The 18,874-nt window shown below is 42.6% G+C and overlaps 1 protein-coding gene across 9 annotated transcripts in view; it reads right to left on the bottom strand.

Moving 5' to 3' along the window:
* The window catches only part of MBNL2 (muscleblind like splicing regulator 2), a 158,317-nt gene that overhangs the window by 113,937 nt on the left and 25,506 nt on the right, over nt 1-18,874 (bottom strand). The window contains exon 2 of one of the 9 annotated variants that reach the window (XM_036831100.1): nt 10,417-10,523. The exons of 7 other annotated variants lie outside the window; for them this stretch is intronic. The gene's annotated coding sequence lies outside the window, so the exon portion shown is untranslated. One more of the 9 variants, XM_036831101.1, reaches the window with a different exon arrangement.

Raw genomic sequence — 18,874 nt, 5'->3', positions numbered from 1 at the left:
AGTGTAGTGTACGTGGGCCAGCAGGCCCAGCAGCCCCTGGGAGCTTATTAAAAATGCAGGTTCTCAGGCCGCAGCCCAGAGGTCCTGGGTCCGAAGTCTTGGGGGTAGGGCCCAGCAATCTGTGTTTTGACAAGCCCTCCAGGGGTGACTCTGAAGCACTCTCAAGTTTGAGAAGCACTGCGGTAAGCATTTCTTGCCGCCCTCCTGCGTGCCAGGCATCCTCTGGGTTGCTGAGGGAACCAGGATGTCTGCCCTGAGTCGATCACAGGGTCTTGGGTCACCGATTCCCACACAAACAGTTGCAGGAGGACTGGCTGAGGGTTTCTCTCAGTGGCTGTGTTTCCGATCAGTCAAAACAAAATAAAACTAGATGACACAGGAAACACCTGAGAGATTTGTCCCTGCTAAGACTTGATTCTATGAGAATCTGAAAAATAGATTGTCTCATAGCTTGCAGTTTTGTTCAGGATGAAGCAGGCCTTTGATGGGGGTAAATAGGGCTTTGTTTCTAGGGCCCTTGTCTGAGAGAGGACCGTCTTAGGGGGCTGGCGGTCCTTGGTGGCCAGCAGCTTGGTCCTCGGCCGCATGACGCCAGAACTCTCCACAGAGGGGCTGCTGTGTAAAGCCCCAGCGCCAGATATGACCAATATGGAGGTTCACTGCTGGACTCATCTTCAAAGGAAAGGCAAGATTGAAGTTCAAGGATAAGGAAAGGATGTTCTGTAGTATTTCCTGAAATGCCAAAGGACTTGCTGTTCAACAGTACAAAATAATCCCAAGCTTCTTTTAGGGTCTTCACTTATGTGACACTTCATCTTTCAAAACATATTGAAAACTCTTCTAGGTGTTAGATTTTCAGAAAGCTGTGACTTTTGACTGCAGGGAAGAATTCGCTGTGCACGTTCGTTCCTTACAGTCACTCTGTGATGTCGCAGGGTGAGTTTGGAAAGCACGGTCCTTCACTCTACCACCCTGGCGACGCTGCCCCAGGCCACGCCCCTCAGACAAGCCCGGGCTGTAGACCCCAGGTGTCCTCGCCTTGCCAACGCTTTGTAGCCAGTTTGTACATTTCTGAAGGGAAACACATCAATCATGTCCAATCTTGAGACTGAGACTGATTAAAACGTTAAGACCGCCTTAAGGAAAATAGTTCTGCAGCACACAGCTCCTCCAGCCAACTCTTGGTCATCTAAGGTATTTTAGCTGTCTGCCAGACAAGGCCTCCTAGAGAGCTGATTAAAGGATCCTTGCAAAACAAACCGATTTCTGAGTCAGACAGTCAAGGACTCATTATCCATTAAGTAATTTATGGGATGCCTTTAATTTTATTTTGCATAAATCTAATTACATAAAGAAACTATGTCTCCTTGAGTTTCCTAACTTCTAATTTGGAGAATCTTGGATTTCCTATTTTTAATCCTTTATTTATTTATTTAATTTTGGTAATTCATTTTCATGAATTTTTCCCTTTTTACATATATACATATATATTTAAACATCTTTATTGGAGTATAATTGCTTTACAATGGTAGGTTAGTTTCTGCTTTATAACAAAGTGAATCAGCTATACCTATACATATATCCTCATAGCTCCTCCCTCTTGCGTCTCCCTCCCACCTTCCCTATCCCACCCCTCTAAGTGGTCACAAAGCACCGAGCTGATCTCCCTGTGCTATGCGGCTGCTTCCCACTAGCTATCTATTTTACATTTGGTAGTGTATATATGTCCATGCCACGCTCTCACTTCATCCCAGCTTACCCATGTAAATTGATACAGCCACTATCGAGAACAGTATGGAGGTTCCTTAAAAAACTCAAAATAGAACTACCACAGGACCCAGCAATCCCACTACTGGGCATATACCCTGAGAAAACCATAAGTCAAAAACAGTCATGTACCACAGTGTTCATTGCAGCTCTATTTACAATAGTCAGGACATGGAAGCAACCTAAGTGTCCATCAACAGATGAATGGATAAAGAAGCCGTGGCACATATATACAATGGAATATTACTCAGCCATAGAAAGAAACGAAATTGAGTTATTTGTAGTGAGGTGGATGGACCTAGAGTCTGTCATACAGAGTGAAGTAAGTCAGAAAGAGAAAAACAAGTACTGTATTTTTTTTTTTTTGGCTGTGTTGGGTCTTCGTTTCTGTGCGAGGGCTTTCTCTAGTTGCGGCAAGCGGGGGCCACTCTTCATCGCGGTGCGCGGGCCTCTCACTATCGCGGCCTCTCTTGCTGCGGAGCGCAGGCTCAGCAATTGTGGCTCACAGGCCTAGTTGCTCCGCGGCATGTGGGATCTTCCCAGACCAGGGCTCGAACCCGTGTCCCCTGCATTGGCAGGCAGATTCTCAACCACTGCACCACCAGGGAAACCCAACAAGTATTGTATTTTTAATCTTTCAATTCTTAAAACACATTATTGAAAAATGATCCTTCCTTCCTGTGAGTGGCTTGACGTCTCCAGCTCTATTTCTGGAGCTTAATTTAAAATATCTCTCCACATGCTCTCTCCCTTGGTCCTTGACTCCCCGTATCCTGCGTGTCAGATGCGAACGCCCAGGCTGGAGAGGGACCCAGAGCAGCACTGGCTGGAGGCCTGGGCTAAAAGCCACTTGACCTCCAGGAGTGGGTGTAACCCTGCTCTGTAGTCACAGCCACGGAGAAGAGGGACCCGACTGGGGCCTTCCCATGGGAACCCCCGAGGACCAATTAAAAATACAGAAATGAAAGCAGTCCCAACTGCCAAAGCAATACAGAACCTCACTGACTTTTCCAAGAAAAAGAGTGAAGGGAGCAGCAAAAGTGATTGTCCTTAAAAAGATTTTTCTTTCTAGACACCTTAAGATTTTTTTTTTATTTATTGGAAATATAAATGAAATCGTGCTTTGAAACTTTGGCATGGGTTCGGGGTAAGAACAAAGTTTTCTACCCTGGATTCCAGTCAGTCATTCCTCTGCCCCGAATAGCTGTGAAATGTCACCTAAGCTCTCTGAGTCTCAGTTTCCTTGTTTGGAATCATGGAGATGATTGAAAATACCTAAACCATAAATGGATGTATTGCAACCAAAATATAATTAGTAGTATATTATAAGGACTCTCTGTTTGGCGTCTAACCCTTATCAGTGTTAGATAAGGCATCAACTTTCCTTAAATTTGTGTTCATGTACACACACACACACACACACATGTATACACACAGGTGGAAATGACTCCTACTCACTAAGAGTTATACATTTCTGTAAAGCAAATGAAGTGTAACTTAAAGAAAGTAGAAAGTCTCTTTCTTTGATGGTGGTACAAAGTATGAAGTCCTTCAGAGAATGTTAGACAAACCTTTGATAGATGCTCTTCAAAAACTAATTCCAAACACTCATTCATTCTAAGCAGGGAAAGAACCACGGCTACCAACCATGTCTTCATTTCACATGCTACTTGTTCTTTTGAACATACTTTCGAATACATTTCTATAGAGGAAATTAAACACCGGAGCACCCAAGTCACACAGTAAGTCAGATAAGCCAATGTTTCATAATAACAGAAATAAAAGGAGAAATTCCCCCGCTAAAAATTTTCCTCTTGGACCTTGTCTCTTAAAGTACAAGTGAAAAATTCATAAAATCCAGAAATCATTTTAATGCATGAAAATTCCCAGCCCATTTTCATTGTAGTTTCCAGGAACGGGCAGAAAAAGAAATCCCTTCGTCAATTAGAAGAGGAGAGATTTCTAAACATACTCCTGAAACTACAGCCAGACATAATATATTCAACACATATTTGTATTCAAATTATGTTTTTTCACTGCGCCTGTGTTTTCTATCTAAACATTTATCATTCAGTTAGGAGCTGCTCTTATTAGAATAAAAGCAATTGTATTAGATACCATTTAAGACTGACAGCACTTACCGGTTTCCTGGATGTCCAGGACCCGGTGGCTGCAGTGAGAACAATTATCGAGCTGCAGGCTGCAACCTAGGCCTGAATGCCAGAGAATTCTTCCTCAGAACTTCCATTTCCTTCCCAGCCACAGCTGCTGGTAGCCAGGACCGCTTTTCAGCTGACCTCTTCCCTTTTCTCTCTCTCTCTATATCACCAACCAAATGCCTAGTTCATCTGCCTGTACACGTACAAAGACCAATGCCCCCTTCTTTGACAAAATTTTTGTAACATAACTTCTATTACCACCAGATGAAAATCGTAAATAATCTAGCCAACATGTACACATTGAAGAAAACTCAATATATTGTCATAACTGAAATATAACTAAGATATCAAAGGAAGTCGTTATTTATAAAACAAATAATGTGTGTTTTAAAATGTCCATGCTTAGGCACAAATATGTTAGAAGACAGAATGAAGTGGTCGGATGTTCACACCTTATTTTGTATGACGGGCACAATGCAGACTGACATGGGTGAGACAGGTGACGTGGCTTTTCAAGATGCCAATCAATTCCTGTTAAAGTTCCTAACAAGTTAAAGAACAATCTTGACTCAATTTACACAGCTGTTGTTGTATTCTTGAAAAATTCAGTTATATTGACTGTCCAAAAAATAAAAAATAAATTAAAAAAAACACTCCATGCAAATACATGAACCAGTTAAGATCTTGACCCAGATCACCCAGAACAGGATTTTTATCCATGTGAATGTCCAGCAGGACACTCAGAACTCATGAGTTACAGACTAGTTCTTTACTCCCAGGGAGTCATATTCATTGGAAGATGTCAAAATCCTTTACTTCAGCCCATTACATTCCAGAGATGTTGCCTGATCATTAGGACAAGGGGGGGAAAAATGCTCCTTTAAATTTCCAAAGTTCTCTATAGGGAGTGGTGTTGTCCCCATTGAGAATAGTGCTGTAGGGTCTTAGGCTGAGTTAGTCTGAGTAAGTAGGCTCAGTTATAAAATATCAGGATCTTTACTCTGGTAGATATTGGGGAGCACTTGAGCTCTAGACAAGACCCCAACTGGAGGATCACTTAGGATGCACTAGAATTAGAAGAGCTCGCAGGTGGTGAAACTGGTTGGCGATTCCAGCAATGGTCCAGGAGCAAAAGAGTAATCCAGGCCCAAAGTTATACTGCAGGGGTGGGAAGGAAAAGGAGGAGGGTAATTCCATATCATGGCTGGGGTAAAATCATCAGAAAAAGATAAATTGGGGGGATTGGGAGTGAGGAGTGCAGGAAAGAGATTTGTCAAAGAGGACTTCAAAATGTAGGTCCTGTGTGGGCAGAAGAACACTGATGCTTTGCCCAGGAGGAAGGATGTTGGGGAGTGGAGGCAAATTGGAAACGGGACATAGAGGTCGTGGTCATGGATATATAGTTGGAATTAATGTTCATAGAAATGATAGCTAAAACCACAGAATGGCTGAAATGGGAGAGAGAGAGAAACACATATCAATGTTTACATCTGTGTGTATATCTAGGAGAGAAAAAATGAAAGAGTTGGACAGGGTCATGGACACTTTGTTCAGTTATTTAGAGGTGACAGAAAGAAGAGGAGCAGGTGACACCACAGGAAAAGAATAATGAGAGACAAAAGAGCCTCTGAATAGCGCTGCATCCAGGGTGCTGGGAGAGAGATTCAGAGTTTCAAGGAGGACCGAGCAGCCAAAAATGTTCAGTGCCACAAGATCAAGGGCATGTGGACAACTGGTGGTGGCTAGACGCCATAACAAGGAGGTCACTGCTGACTTTCCAGGTGGCAGTTTCTGTGGCACTTGCACAGGGGGAGGAGGGAGCTCCCTGGAGTATCTGGGGTCGCAAGGGCACCATGGAGCAGCCAGGAGAGTTTTGAAGCCCCTGTGCTCTGCAGGCCGATGACCCCTGATCACCTGTGCGCTCCTGGGGAAGTGACCTTTGTGAGCCCGAGGTTTGCGCACAGAACTGTAAGAGACCCAGGAGAGTGGCGAGAACCTGCTTCTCCATCACTCTCCCTCCTTCCCTTTCTCTTCGGAGTGGGAGGAGAGAAACACAACAGGAACCTGGGAAAGTGCCAGGATGGGGGTGTGGGCCAGAGGAGGCACCAAAGGTAGGGGAGGGACGAGGGCATTAGCTCCAGGGGAGGCTCTGAGACCCGGGCCGACAGAAGGAGGGGAGCGAGGGCGACAGCCCGGTTTCCCGTTGGAGGGCAGGCAGGAAGAATGGGGCAGCTCTTGTGGCCCCTACGTCTCAGCCGGGGAGGAGACGCTCTACCTGGTGAGACAGGCTGAGGCGGGACCTGGGACGCTCCCCACGGGAAGGGAGAGAAAGCCGAGGCGTGTCAAGCGGCCCGGGAGGCTCCACCTCAGTGGGACAGCGTGAACCTCTTCTGAAATGAATGATTTCTCCATCTATCCTTGGCAACCTGAGAGCAGGGGCAGAGAAAGGATGCTACCGAATTCAAAGGTCCAGGCCTCGGAGGTGGGACAATTTAAAGCAGCACAAAGGGTGGAATTCTAACAAGAGGACATGCAGAGGTGGCTGAAGCCGAGGAGGTGGGTGAAAGGGCCGTACTTCTCTCCTTGCGGAAATTGTATCTGTTATCCTGTGACTGTGTCTGAGCGCATCATGAAGTATCTGGGTGTGTGTGTGTGTGTGTGCGCGTGCGCATGCACGCGGGCGTGAGTGATGTCAGAAGTGCGCACGGCTGGAATCCCCAACCAAGAGGTTCTGGATCAGTCGTGGGCTCAGCACATAATAATCACATGTGATCTGCGAGTGAGTGAAGAGCCAGTGGCTTCCCTTGGGTGCGAGTGAATAGCTGCAGGAGGTGCCATAGGAAGTGCACACGTGTCAAGAAGAAAGAGGCAGGTGTTGGAAGAGGCCGGTGGGCAGAGGCAGCTGATAGCTTCCCTGGTTGACAGCACTAACCTGGGGGTGAACAGCGAGATAAGACCCAGGGACTGACTTAAAACAAATATTTATGGAGAAGCATTTGAGATAATGGTTTTCAGGTGAAAGGTAATAACGATGAGAGCATTCAAAGACTTTATGCCTCGTGGCCAGTGTTACTTGGAGGAGGAGGAGGAGGCTGGCATATCTGTGGTTGGTGAATGGTGGCGGTGAGGAAAGGGCTAGAACACAGGCAGTTTGGCTGCAAAATCTACCAGGCCTCTGCTTCACCATTCTCTCCTCCAGTTTAGAGCTTTAAGCCCACTGGATAGTGATGACGCCCAAATGTGTACCCCTTCTCTCTCTCTCCCCTCCTCCTTCCCTCCCTCCCTCCCTCCCTCTCTCTGATAGCCCACCTCCCATCCATTAGGAAGTTCCACTGGCCCTATCTTTCTAATAGATCCAGAACCCAGGCCCTTCTCTCCACCTCCCCTGCGGGTACCTTCAACTACACCATTATCTCTCCTGTAAGTTAATGCAGTAACCTCCTAACCCTTGCCTCCTGCAGGCCCATCTCATATTATTCTGACAAATCCCTTGCAGACTTAATCAGATCACATCACTTCTCTGCTCAGACGCCTCCAGTGGCTCCCCACCTCCTGCGTGTGAAAGCCAAGAGCCTTGCGATAGCCCGTACTGACCTCCCGGATCTGCCCACACCTTCGCTGACCTCCTCTCCCCTTGTCCACTCCCCCTCAGCCACCCTTGCCTTTGGCTGGGCTTTGAGCGGCCAAACATGGGCCTGCCTGGGGCTTTGACCTGCTCTTCCCCTGCTGAGAATGTGCCTCTCCCAGATGTTCAGATATTAGCCTGGGGTAGGCCATTCCTGATGTGATATTGTTTCAGTCCTACCTCCTCACTCCAGCTCACCCTGCTTTACTTCCCTCCGAAGTCCTGATCATTATTTTACACTCACATATTTACCTACTTATCTGTTCATGTTCTCCCCCAACCACAGTGTGATGTCCGTGAGGGCAGGGTCTGTCTGTATCCCTGACATCTAGTCCAACACCAAAACTTTAGGACATGGTAAGCACGCAATAAATAGTTGCTGAATGAGTGAGTGGCTGAATGCACAAATAAGTGAAAGAATATACTACACAGCTCATAGTTTGTACTGCCTTTATGGTTTGCTTTGTTCCATCTTCATGATGTGATTTGTAATATTCCTCAACCATTGTTCTTGCGGTTAGCTCTCTGGGACTCCGATTTCTTAGCTTTAAAGATGGAGAGGGTGCAACAATTTCTAAGGCCAATTCTGTCCTTCAAGTTCTGTGATTGTGCAGTGATTGGCAAGGCTGGTTTAAGGAGAAGTGTATTTTTAGGAACTCTTCTGGAAATCTTATCAGCTCGGCTGGGTTTGGCCTAGATTTGTTAGCCGGCTGTTCGAGCCAGGGGATCTAACAGGAACATCAGTGCGGGGGTTTGGGAGGAGCCTTTGGGGAGCTCGTTGTGTTCCTGCTCCAGAGTTCAGATCCAAGGGGGCGTCCAGGCGGGGTGGAGAGGTGGCAGGCTCTGTACTCAGCACTCGGCAAGGAGCAGCTGTTGAACACTTCAGCCCCAGGCTGCAAAAAGGACACAGATCTAGGTCTTGGGGCCCCAGAGGTTTAATTGTTCTTCTTTACATTTTCTCTTCTGAGAAAAGAACAGCACACAGAACGCTACTGTGCACCAAGAGCTCAGCCACCCCCCAGCCCGGCTTCACGGTGTGGCGGTGGGAGCTGCTCTGCTCTCAGACCTCCAGGAGGCTCTTGAATTTTCTGAATGGAAGCAATACTGGCTCCTGAAGGCTGTCAGCCAAAACAGGTTGCTAAAAGTGGACGTGAATTTGTTTCTTGATAAGACTGGGCTCCAAGAGGCCCTGCCCCAGCCGTGCTATTCTCCAGCAAGTTAAGGCACAATTTGTGAGCCACACGGACCCTCAACACAGGGTACCCTGGGGGGTTAACATATCTGAAGGCAAACCAGAGAGAGTGGCTTTTCCTCCGCCCTGGTCCCCTGAGCCAACGGCCATTGCTAGGTCCCATTCTTCTCGAGATTTGTGAGCTGGTGTTGAATACATCGCAGAGAGGTTCTGCTGGGAAGAACCCTCCAGCTTTCCATTTTCTTTTCACATCCAACCCCACCCCACTAACTATGGGGAACACAATCATTCTGTCACAGAACCAGATATGGGGTATGTGGATTGGATGCTCCCAGGGTTCAGATGACCCCAGAAGGATGCAGAGTGCGACTTGTCTGTTTGAACACTGTGGGAAAGATACCAGCAGGGTTAGGCATGCAGGTGACAGTATTTCATTAATATTTAACCAAATAAAAATTTCCCGACAGAGCACCATTTGACTTCAGCAGAAAAACAGAGCCCAGGACTTCAGGATCAGGGAGAGGTCAATCTATTAAAAGAGGATTTTAGTTTTGTTGTCATTTCACTGACCCTAGAAGTTAAAAAAAAAAAAATCAACTTCCTGCCACACTTTTAAAAATCGCCATTGACAAGGCACGACTCAAGTCGCAAGTACAAAGCAGGCTACAAAGATGGTGTGTCAACAGTTCCTCTTATCTTTCAGGAGATGGAGCTAGAATCGAGATCAACAACAAATATTTACTGCACTTAAACCGGGAGCTCTGAGTAATAAAGAAGGACAAACCTGGCAACCAAAGGGATATTCTGTAAAAACGTACGGCACTCTGACACGGGGCGTTACCAGGCCCCGTGATTCCTAACTGCTGGAGGCAGGTAGCACCCGCTCACGATTTGTTAAATCAAGCTCGCCCTCCCGTTCCTTCCTTCTTTTGTTGCCTCTCCGCCCAGACAGGGCGCTCCTCCGAGGCTAATCACCACTCTGGCTCTGCTTCCCCGCTGTTGCCAGTTGTCATTATTTCTAAGCGACGTCACCCTGTGCTGTGTCACCATGGCAACAGCGGGCCACCACTTTGAGGCGTGCAACGGGGAAATGAGAAAAGGAAAAATAGTCACGGGCTGAACCGCTCCTGGTCACGAGCAACTTCTGAGGTGGCAAACCTCAGAATGGGTGTTTCTTCCCATTTTATGGAAGGGGAGACTGAGGAAGGGCTCAGGCTCTCCCGCATTCCTGTGCATGGAGGAGCAAAATGTAAAACCTGATGACCACACCCATGGAGGTCACTCAGCCATTTCAACAAACAAACGAAAAACAACAGAGAGGGTGGGTGCTTTGGTATTTTGTAGATGAACCAAAAGATCCATAGACGTCTATTTTAATGTACAAAACACTGCTCTCTTAACTACATATTTTGCACATTTTTTTCAGACACACAATTCTTATTTAAATGTAAGTAGTGTTGCTTTCCCGGGTCTACCGACCCGTGGACTCACTCAGCTCCTTAGTTCTCCTCTGCCAACTGCATTTCTTTCAAAAACATCCATTTTCCTTTAAGAGTTTTTTGAGAGGCATACTGCTGAGTCAGAAAACTAATAACCTGGTATAACCTGTCATACCACCCTCACGACAAGCTCTCAAGTTACCTGTTCATTATTTTTCAAAATGATTTTATCACCTGCGTTCCCATGTGCATACTTCAATTGCTCTTCTAATGCTGCTTATTCCTGAAACTGGTCTGTCCTCCTTCTCTAAGAGAACCAACAGCTTTGAATCAAACCAAATCTGACAAGATAAAATGAGAGAGAGGAAAAAAAGGTAGAGTCTGAAAAACACCTTCTCTGGTGTGCAGATCATCCCATGGTTACCCACTTATGCTCTTTGCCTATTCCAGTACCTGAAATCTTCTTTTATTTTGGTCATTAACACTGTGTATGAAAAAGCAACATGTCCATGAAGTAATGCTTTTACATTTAAAGTATGATTTTCCTAATGCAGTCTCTTTTTAACAGGGATGAACTTGGAAATAATTTTTATGATGCCAATAAAACTTTATGTGTAGATGTAAATGATGTTTTGCTTATTGGAATGGGTCTTCTTGGCAGCAATCAGAATGACTTTCTTAGAATTTAACAGAAGTGTGCATCTAAATGAGACATGGATGGTTGACTTAAATCCAGGCTTCTTTTTTTTTTTTTTTTTTTATGATTTTGCAAATCCAGGCTTCTGAGAGTCAAGAGATGCAGCTTACAAAACCATGTGCCCTTGAGCCAGCCTTTAAACTTGAGAGTTCCTTTGCCCCATCAATAGCAGGTTGTTTCTAAGACTCTACTGATCAACTGTCTATGAAAGCATTGGAAGACAACACAGAACACTAGTGTGAAGATTTCATCCCTGGGGTCCTTCCGGAGCCATGGCAGGAAGATGGCAACTGACGGTGGAAACCTTGGTGAAGGGCAGTGATAACCCTGCAGCCCTTGGCAGAGATGATCTTGTTTGCATCGCTTTTCCCAGGAAGAATGACTCAGCAGCCAACATTTATTAGGCCTGACTCCGCGCGCTTCACCGGGCCCGACACTATAACCAACTCCCCGTCACCTCTGCTAACAGGTATTCCCAGGTCTCATCCAGCTTCGCAAGTGATAGTTCTGATATGTTCAAAGAAAACTGATAATAAAGATCCCTGTCCCCGGGGGCTTCCCTGGTGGCGCAGTGGTTGAGAATCCGCCTGCCAATGCAGGGGACACGGGTTCGAGCCCTGGTCTGGGAGGATCCCACATGCCGCGGAGCAACTGGGCCCATGAGCCACAACTACTGAGCCTGCACTCTAGAGCCCGCGTGCCACAACTACTGAGCCTGCGCGTCTGGAGCCTGTGCCCCGCAACAAGAGAGGCCGCGATAGTGAGAGGCCCGCGCACCGCGATGAAGAGTGACCCCCCGCTCGCCGCATCTAGAGAAAGCCCGCGTGCAGAAACGAAGACCCGACACAGCCAAAAATAAATAAATAAATAAATATATTTAAAAAAAAGATCCCTGTCCCCAAGGCAGCAGTTTTAAGGGTTCACTCATATCTGTCTTAAGCTGACGCTTTAGGCTGCTCAAGGGTGTGGCCTTCAGAAACAGCAGCGCTCTGGTCGCCAAGAGCAGAAAGAAGATGGAGTGTTTGAATGCACAAGGCCGTGGGTAGATTATGGACACGTTGTGGGTAACTGGCTCAGCTCTCCTCATTCCCCACCAAAAGCACAGTTAACTCAGCAGGTTCCAGGAAGTTTCCAGAAGGAAAGGGCAACCAGTATTTCTTTTTCCAAAGTGGAAAAGTATAAAAGGTAAAGACCCTCTGAAATGTACTTGACTGCCCTTGGGGACAGCCTAATTGCCTGATTGTCAGAAAATGCGGAGGGCTGGGAGTCAGAAGAGCTGTTAGTTTTTGCACAGTGACACGCTTGCCAGGAGATTTGGGGTGAGTCACAATCCCTCTGCAGGCCTGAGTTTATTCAGTCATAAAAAAAAAAGGACCAAGCAGTGGTTTTCCAACTCGGGTGTGAGCAGCTACAGGGCCAAAGGTAAACATATAGCGTAGTTTATGGAAGCATCAGTTTTACTTACAAAGTTTTAGGGTAAAAGGGGTATGTAATTTAAAATTTTTTTATACTAGAGCAGACATCTATAGCAGATAGAAGGCAAGATTTAGAAGACTTTAGATAAGTTAAGGGGACCTGGTCCGTCAGTCCTTCTAAGCTTCAGGAGACCAACTCCTCTCTCCTCTGCTATCAGGATGCCTCAGTGGAAAAACTTGAGAAATACTGAACGACAGGGTCTCCAGGGCCACTTCTACCTTTTACATCTCGGGATTGTGTTTCTCGCCTAGTAGTGAGAGGGATCTTTAGAGAGATACCTGTGATCTAGTGGGGTTTGGTTTGTTACCTGCAGCAGAAACACAAAGTTCATTATAGCTAAAGATTTCATCTGAATCACTAACCCTCCTCAAAGAAAATAATGCTTCTTCCGGCCGTTCGCTTGCCTAAAATGAGCATGGGGGTGTACTCTGGACTTAGTGCTACCTTTGGGGCTGGGAAATCTAATATACCAATTAATTTACTACAGCCTCAGGGTCAGCCAAAAGCACCTGGGCTGTTCATGTCGCTGAAAAGTGGTGTCCATTGCATTTCAGTTGTATTTGCTCACATTGCACAAGAGTCAATCTTGTTTTAAGAAATCCGTCCAATTAATTATTTTCTTAATGATTTGCACTATGACCAAGGATGATTTGGTAATTAAAAAGCAGATCTGGAATTGCAGATCATTTTATATGCCTACATGTATAAGAATCAAATATTAGAGGAAGGAAGACTAGGTTTAAAGTCAAAAGAAGTCAGGGCTTCCCTGGTGGCACAGTGGTTGGGCGTCCGCCTGCCAATGCAGGGGACACGGGTTCATGCCCTGGTCCGGGAAGATCCCACATGCCACGAAGCGGCTAGGCCCATGAGCCACAACTACTGAGGCTGTGCGTCCGGAGCCTGTGCCCCGCAACGGGAGAGGTCGCGACAGTGAGAGGCCCGCGCACCGCGATGAAGAGTGGCCCCCGCTCTCCGCAACTGGAGAAAGCCCCCTCGCAGACAAACAAAGACCCAACACAGCCAAAAATAAATAAATAAATTTTTTTTTAAAAAAAGAGAAAAGAAAGGGAAAAGGAAAACAATTTCCTCCTTGGGGGGAAAAAAAAATCAAAAGAAGTCAAAAGGCAAGTTCAAATCAAGTGTTTAGACTGAAAAAAATATTTTCAAAATAGAGGCCAATGTTTTTCAGAGGCTATGGTGGAAATAAGTTAGAGTAGGAGTGTTAGTTGTTAATAATATTAGTTTTTCTTTTCATTTAAACTTTTACAACCAAAATTTTCACGAGCTACTTACTCCTTGGTAATTGCTAAGTGTCTTCCTTCTCAATCATAATGTAGCAAACTCCCCCATCATGCTTCACAAATGGAATTGATTTCTTGTAGATTTCTAAGTGTGAATTGTGGTTTGTTTTTCAAAGGGAAATCATAAATATTAACAAATTTGGAAATGATTCCATGTGCTAATATTTTAATCTAAATATCTAAATGCTTCTTACTCAGCAACATTTATCAGCCAAAATTCTATACGCTTGAAAACACTGTATTGGAAAACTCCTAAGAAAATGGGTAGCACATTTTCTAGAATGTAAACTTCCAAAGAACACTATATGATAATGTCTGTAATAAGTATAATAAGTATGATGTTACTATAAAAAGAAAATTTTTGTGTATCATTATTTCTTAAAGGGAGGATTAGCTAAAGGATTTTTTTTTTTAATGAGTGTGAAAATCGGTAGACTTGGAACACATTTAATTTCCTTGCATTTACTCATACAGCGCCAGTCTTTTCCCGACTGACAGACCTTGATGAGGATACAAGAAAATGGAGAGGGGGAAAGAGGCCTCTGGTAATGAATGAACAAGATCCACAAGTGATGTTTGCTTTTACTCACGTGTCACAGGTGTTTCTATCTCAAAGGAGGAAGTTTTAACTCATAAGCATATCATTAGAATGTAATAAGAACTTAATAACTATATACATTTCCACTTGACATCATTTAATCAAGTCATGTACTTTTGGGGGTACACTTACATGAACAGAACTATACATTCCTAATAATTCTAGGCTGAGACTCTCTAGGGTTGGGATGAGACTTTCATGTCTTTGCTTTAAGCACAGGGTTCGATGAACATTTGTTGAGTAGATAAATGGATGGATGGGTGGAGGGATGAATGAATGGGACAAAACAAAACAAAAATGTTTGGTTCTCCTTATTTTAAATGTATATATCAGTTATATTTTCTATAAAGCAGGAAACTTTTGTGCAGTCAGTCTAAATGTAGTAGCCTGAATTTTTGTTTAATATCATAAAACTAATATTTATGAGATGCGTAAGGGTCTTGGATTTCAGTCAGCGAGATGCCATTTCTACTGCTGGTTGTATTATCAGTTGAAAATTCTCTCGGGAAGCTTGCATTCATAGCAGGATATAAAATAAAGAGAAACCTCTGTCACGAACTATTTGTTTTTGAGAATTTTCAGAAGATGAGCTATCCATAATTTTCAGAAAGTCAAGAAACGGTGCAGCCGATACATTAATATGTAACAGGAATACATGGCATAACTATTGGAAAAGAGGAGAAAATGTTATCATCTTCAGATGATATGACTACGTACCCAGAAAATTCAAGAGAATTAAATTTACTTCTCACAAGGAAAAAGTGAATTCTGTTAAACTGCCAGAAATGAGACAACTAAATAGAGTTAAATGGAACCAATAGTTTTCTTGTTCTCTAGCATAGCGATAATCAGGTAGAATATATAATAGAAAAATATATCATTTATAATAGCTACATAAAACATAAAACACCTGGAAATAATGCTAACTGAAAATGTTTTAGACAGACATAAAAATTAACAAACTTTACCTGGAGATGTAAAGTAATATTTGAATAAAATTGAGAGATATTTCTAGATGAGTATTCTTATCATTTAAAAATATTAGTTCTTACAAAATTACAGATTCAACACAATTTTAATAAAATATTAAAAGGATTTTTTGTTGCTGGAAGAGGTCGTTATGAGTATGAGAAAGAACTTGAAAATGATTTTGAAATTTGAAGAAGAAATAGATGAGGGCAGAACAGAAATTTCTGAATAAGAATCATAATATATAGAATTGGCCTTAGTAGATGGATACATACACTATTAATCTAAAACAATCAAAAGAGTTTGTTACTGATGAAGAAATAGATAGATAAATCAATGAAATTGACTATAAGTATCTTGAAAGAGATCCCAGTATACCTAAGAACTTAGGATCCAAGATAATAAGTATACACATGGGAAAAGATGCCTTATTCATATTGAATAAGACTCGTTTAGAAAAATTGAAAAAACAAGAAGAAAACTAATTTGTAAACTCAACTTGTACTGTCCATCAAAATAAATTCCATGTTGATTTGATTAAAAAAGATAAAAGACAAAAAGGCAAAAGAAAATACAGCTGAATCTTTAATCAAGAACAGGCATGCATGTCTTTCTAAGAATAAAAAAAAAAAAAACAACATTGTATACAAAGAAAACAAAGAAGAACAACAAAAAGGTCGATCTTTTACGGCTTTAATAGGCCATCACTCGAAGCTTGTGACTTCTTAGTTCAGTGTCAGCTTGAGCGCAAGTAGCTATCTAACTTCCCCCGCAAAATCCCCAGTGAAATGACTAAAATTTGATTCAAAAAATATGGAAGCAGAGTTAGAAATAAGGAAAGTGTATCAGCCACATGTTTTGAAGCCTGTGCTACTACTAGTTATACTGAAAAACCCCAAATTATGCCCAGGAGCTATATTAAACCAAAAAACAACAGTTCACTGATTTGTCTCCTTTGTGCAGTAGAAATAGCAACAGCAGTGGGGCTTGGCTGAGTTGGATACTTGTCATACAGGTTGAGCAACGGAAAAGTTGGGTAGAGAGAAGTAACCCCTATGACAAGAGACTGAGCAGAGGTGGCATATCCCTGGCGGGCACCCCCTGGCCACAACTCTCTCTCTACCCTATACTGAAGCTGTGCCACCACTGAACTCTACCAAATTGACATCAAGGAATTTTCTACTTAATATTTGACGAGAGAGTCTATCTACAGTCAGGTGGCAAGCGAGGAACTATACAAAGACTCCTCTGCCCTGTTTGAATAAAAAGAACCAAGCCTGGACAGACTTCTTTTCATTCAAGATGAATAAATGAATTAAAAAAAAAAAGCAAAAATCTAGATATGCAACACAGATCCAATATGAGACCAAAGGAAAGATTCTGCAAACTAAAAAGAGGATCAAGATGGAGCACTCGAGATTTACCATAAAAAAGTGGTAAATATTAAAACAGCATCTTACTCTGTGTTTTCAGTAAAGTTCGGTAAAGCTCATCCTCTCTTCATGGACTTACGAAATAGGAAAGGAAAGATGAGAAGAAAAGACAACAGACTGAATTGGAAAGGGACTGAGAGATATCCAGAAATAAAAATGGTAGTTGGTTGACGTAAGAAAGGAATCTGAGTAAACCAACATTTCAATAGCAGAGTACAAATCTTAATTTTATGCAGTACAGAGCACTGTGGGTGTACAAAATGTAATCAACGAGGTGGAGAATACACGAGACACATTTACACAACGTAGAGAAAAAGGAAAAAGATTAAAATGATCAGAGAGCTAGTGACAGATATGGAGGTCAGAAAACAAAGATCCAGCTTAAGAATTATTAATGCCCCTGGTTGGGGTGGGGTGGGGGGGTGGGAGAGAGAGAGGGAGGGAGGGAAACAAAATAGAAGCAATAATTAAAAGATATAGGTAAGAAAGTCTTGGGAGGTTCAAAAAGGAACTGAGAAAGAAGATCCAAAGAGAATTCAGTGTCCTAGGCAAAGCAGTGAAAAGTCTGTGAACATCCTGGCAATTGTGAAGATAAAGGAAGATTTCTAAAATTATTACCCTTTCTGCTCAGAAAAGAGTTACCTACAAATGAACTGACTGGCTTCTGACTTCTCCTTTGCAGTACAAAACACTAAAAGTCAGTAGAAACATCTCTGTTGAATTTTGAGGGAGAAATTTATTATTCCAAGTAATATACTCAATCATATTATATTTCCTGCATGAAAGTGAAAAATATTCTCAAATATGCAAGGGATCAAAAACTACAGCAGTTCCCAGGAATACCGCTTTAAGGGATATACCCTAAAGGAACAAAATCAGGCACTGGGATTAAATATTTATGTATCAGGATGTTAATCACAGCATGATTTATGAAAACAAACAATTAGAACCAATGTAAATGTTAAGTGATGGAAAATGCTAAATAAATTATGGTACCTTCATATTATTGGACATTAAGCAGCTCTTAAAAAAAAACATGTTTTCTAACAATGTAGAATGTCAGGTCCAAACACTTAATCGTGTGATATAAATATTTTATATTTTCTTCTTTAGGAAGCAAATATTTTATTATCAGAAAACAAAACAAAAAACATTCTGAGACAAAAATTCTAAAAATGCCCCCTGGGCTTTTATGCTTGCAAACATGTCACTTCCTCATTTAAAACTGAACAATAGGTCAAATGTTACCAAGATCTAGGGACAATCATTTAGAAAGTGTGGATACACTTTCCAGCCTGAATAGCCTCAAATGCAAGATAGTAGCAAGATAGGGAAATCGCATTATTTTGCTAAGTCTAGACATATTTTCATGATTGTGAACTTTGCCCAGTTAGATGAGATAATAAGCATATCATATGTCATAGCCTGTCATCCAAGTTGCTCAGCAGAAATTATAATAAGTGTTACTGAAAAATAAGTCACAAAGTAAAATACGGTTTAATATTTAAACAACTTGAGGTTAATTTGAATAATTCAAACTCACAGTGAGTGGGTCATGGTGGAGGAGGCTGGCCAACTTTTAAGAAAAGAGATTAAATGAAAGAATGAACAGAGTGACAATGGCTTGCAAATTGTAGCTTTCTAATAATAGTAAAATTTGCATAACACTTTTCACAGAACTTGGAATAAAAATGTTAAATTATAACTGCTTGTTATTACTTCTAATAATAAGACATAACTAATGCAAAATTAACCACTAAGGCACCAAATGAGACAGTTTTAACATTACATTTAGGCTATGGCTCCACCTTCTCATCACCTCCTTTGATGTTATAAGATTTTAGAAAAAAAGAGAGGGGATTCTAAGAAAAAAGAAAGGTAGCTGAATTTGATTATTCTTAACGGCAATAATGAACATAGGGTTTCCTTTTGTGTTTTAAATGGTTAAAGATATTAGGCTATGGTTTGGTCTCTTTGGGAACTCATAGCACATATTTTTAGAAGGGTTGGCTAAGGTTTGGAATGAAGTATGAGTCTGTGCTACGGGGGACCCATAATCACTGTCTCATGCTTTAATCAACTAAGCTATTCAACCATGTACAAGAGCCTCAAACATGACTATGAAATATTATGAAGAGTAAATTGTTCTGCAAAGAATAAATAATTACACGTTAAATCCAGCAGTAATAAATATGGGAAGGAATATTTGCCGAGAAAC

Source organism: Balaenoptera musculus, chromosome 18 (assembly GCF_009873245.2).
Source record: "Balaenoptera musculus isolate JJ_BM4_2016_0621 chromosome 18, mBalMus1.pri.v3, whole genome shotgun sequence".
NCBI lineage: Eukaryota > Metazoa > Chordata > Mammalia > Artiodactyla > Balaenopteridae > Balaenoptera > Balaenoptera musculus.
The sequence above is the reverse complement of the archived record's forward strand: the minus strand, read 5'-3'. Positions and strand labels throughout refer to the sequence as shown.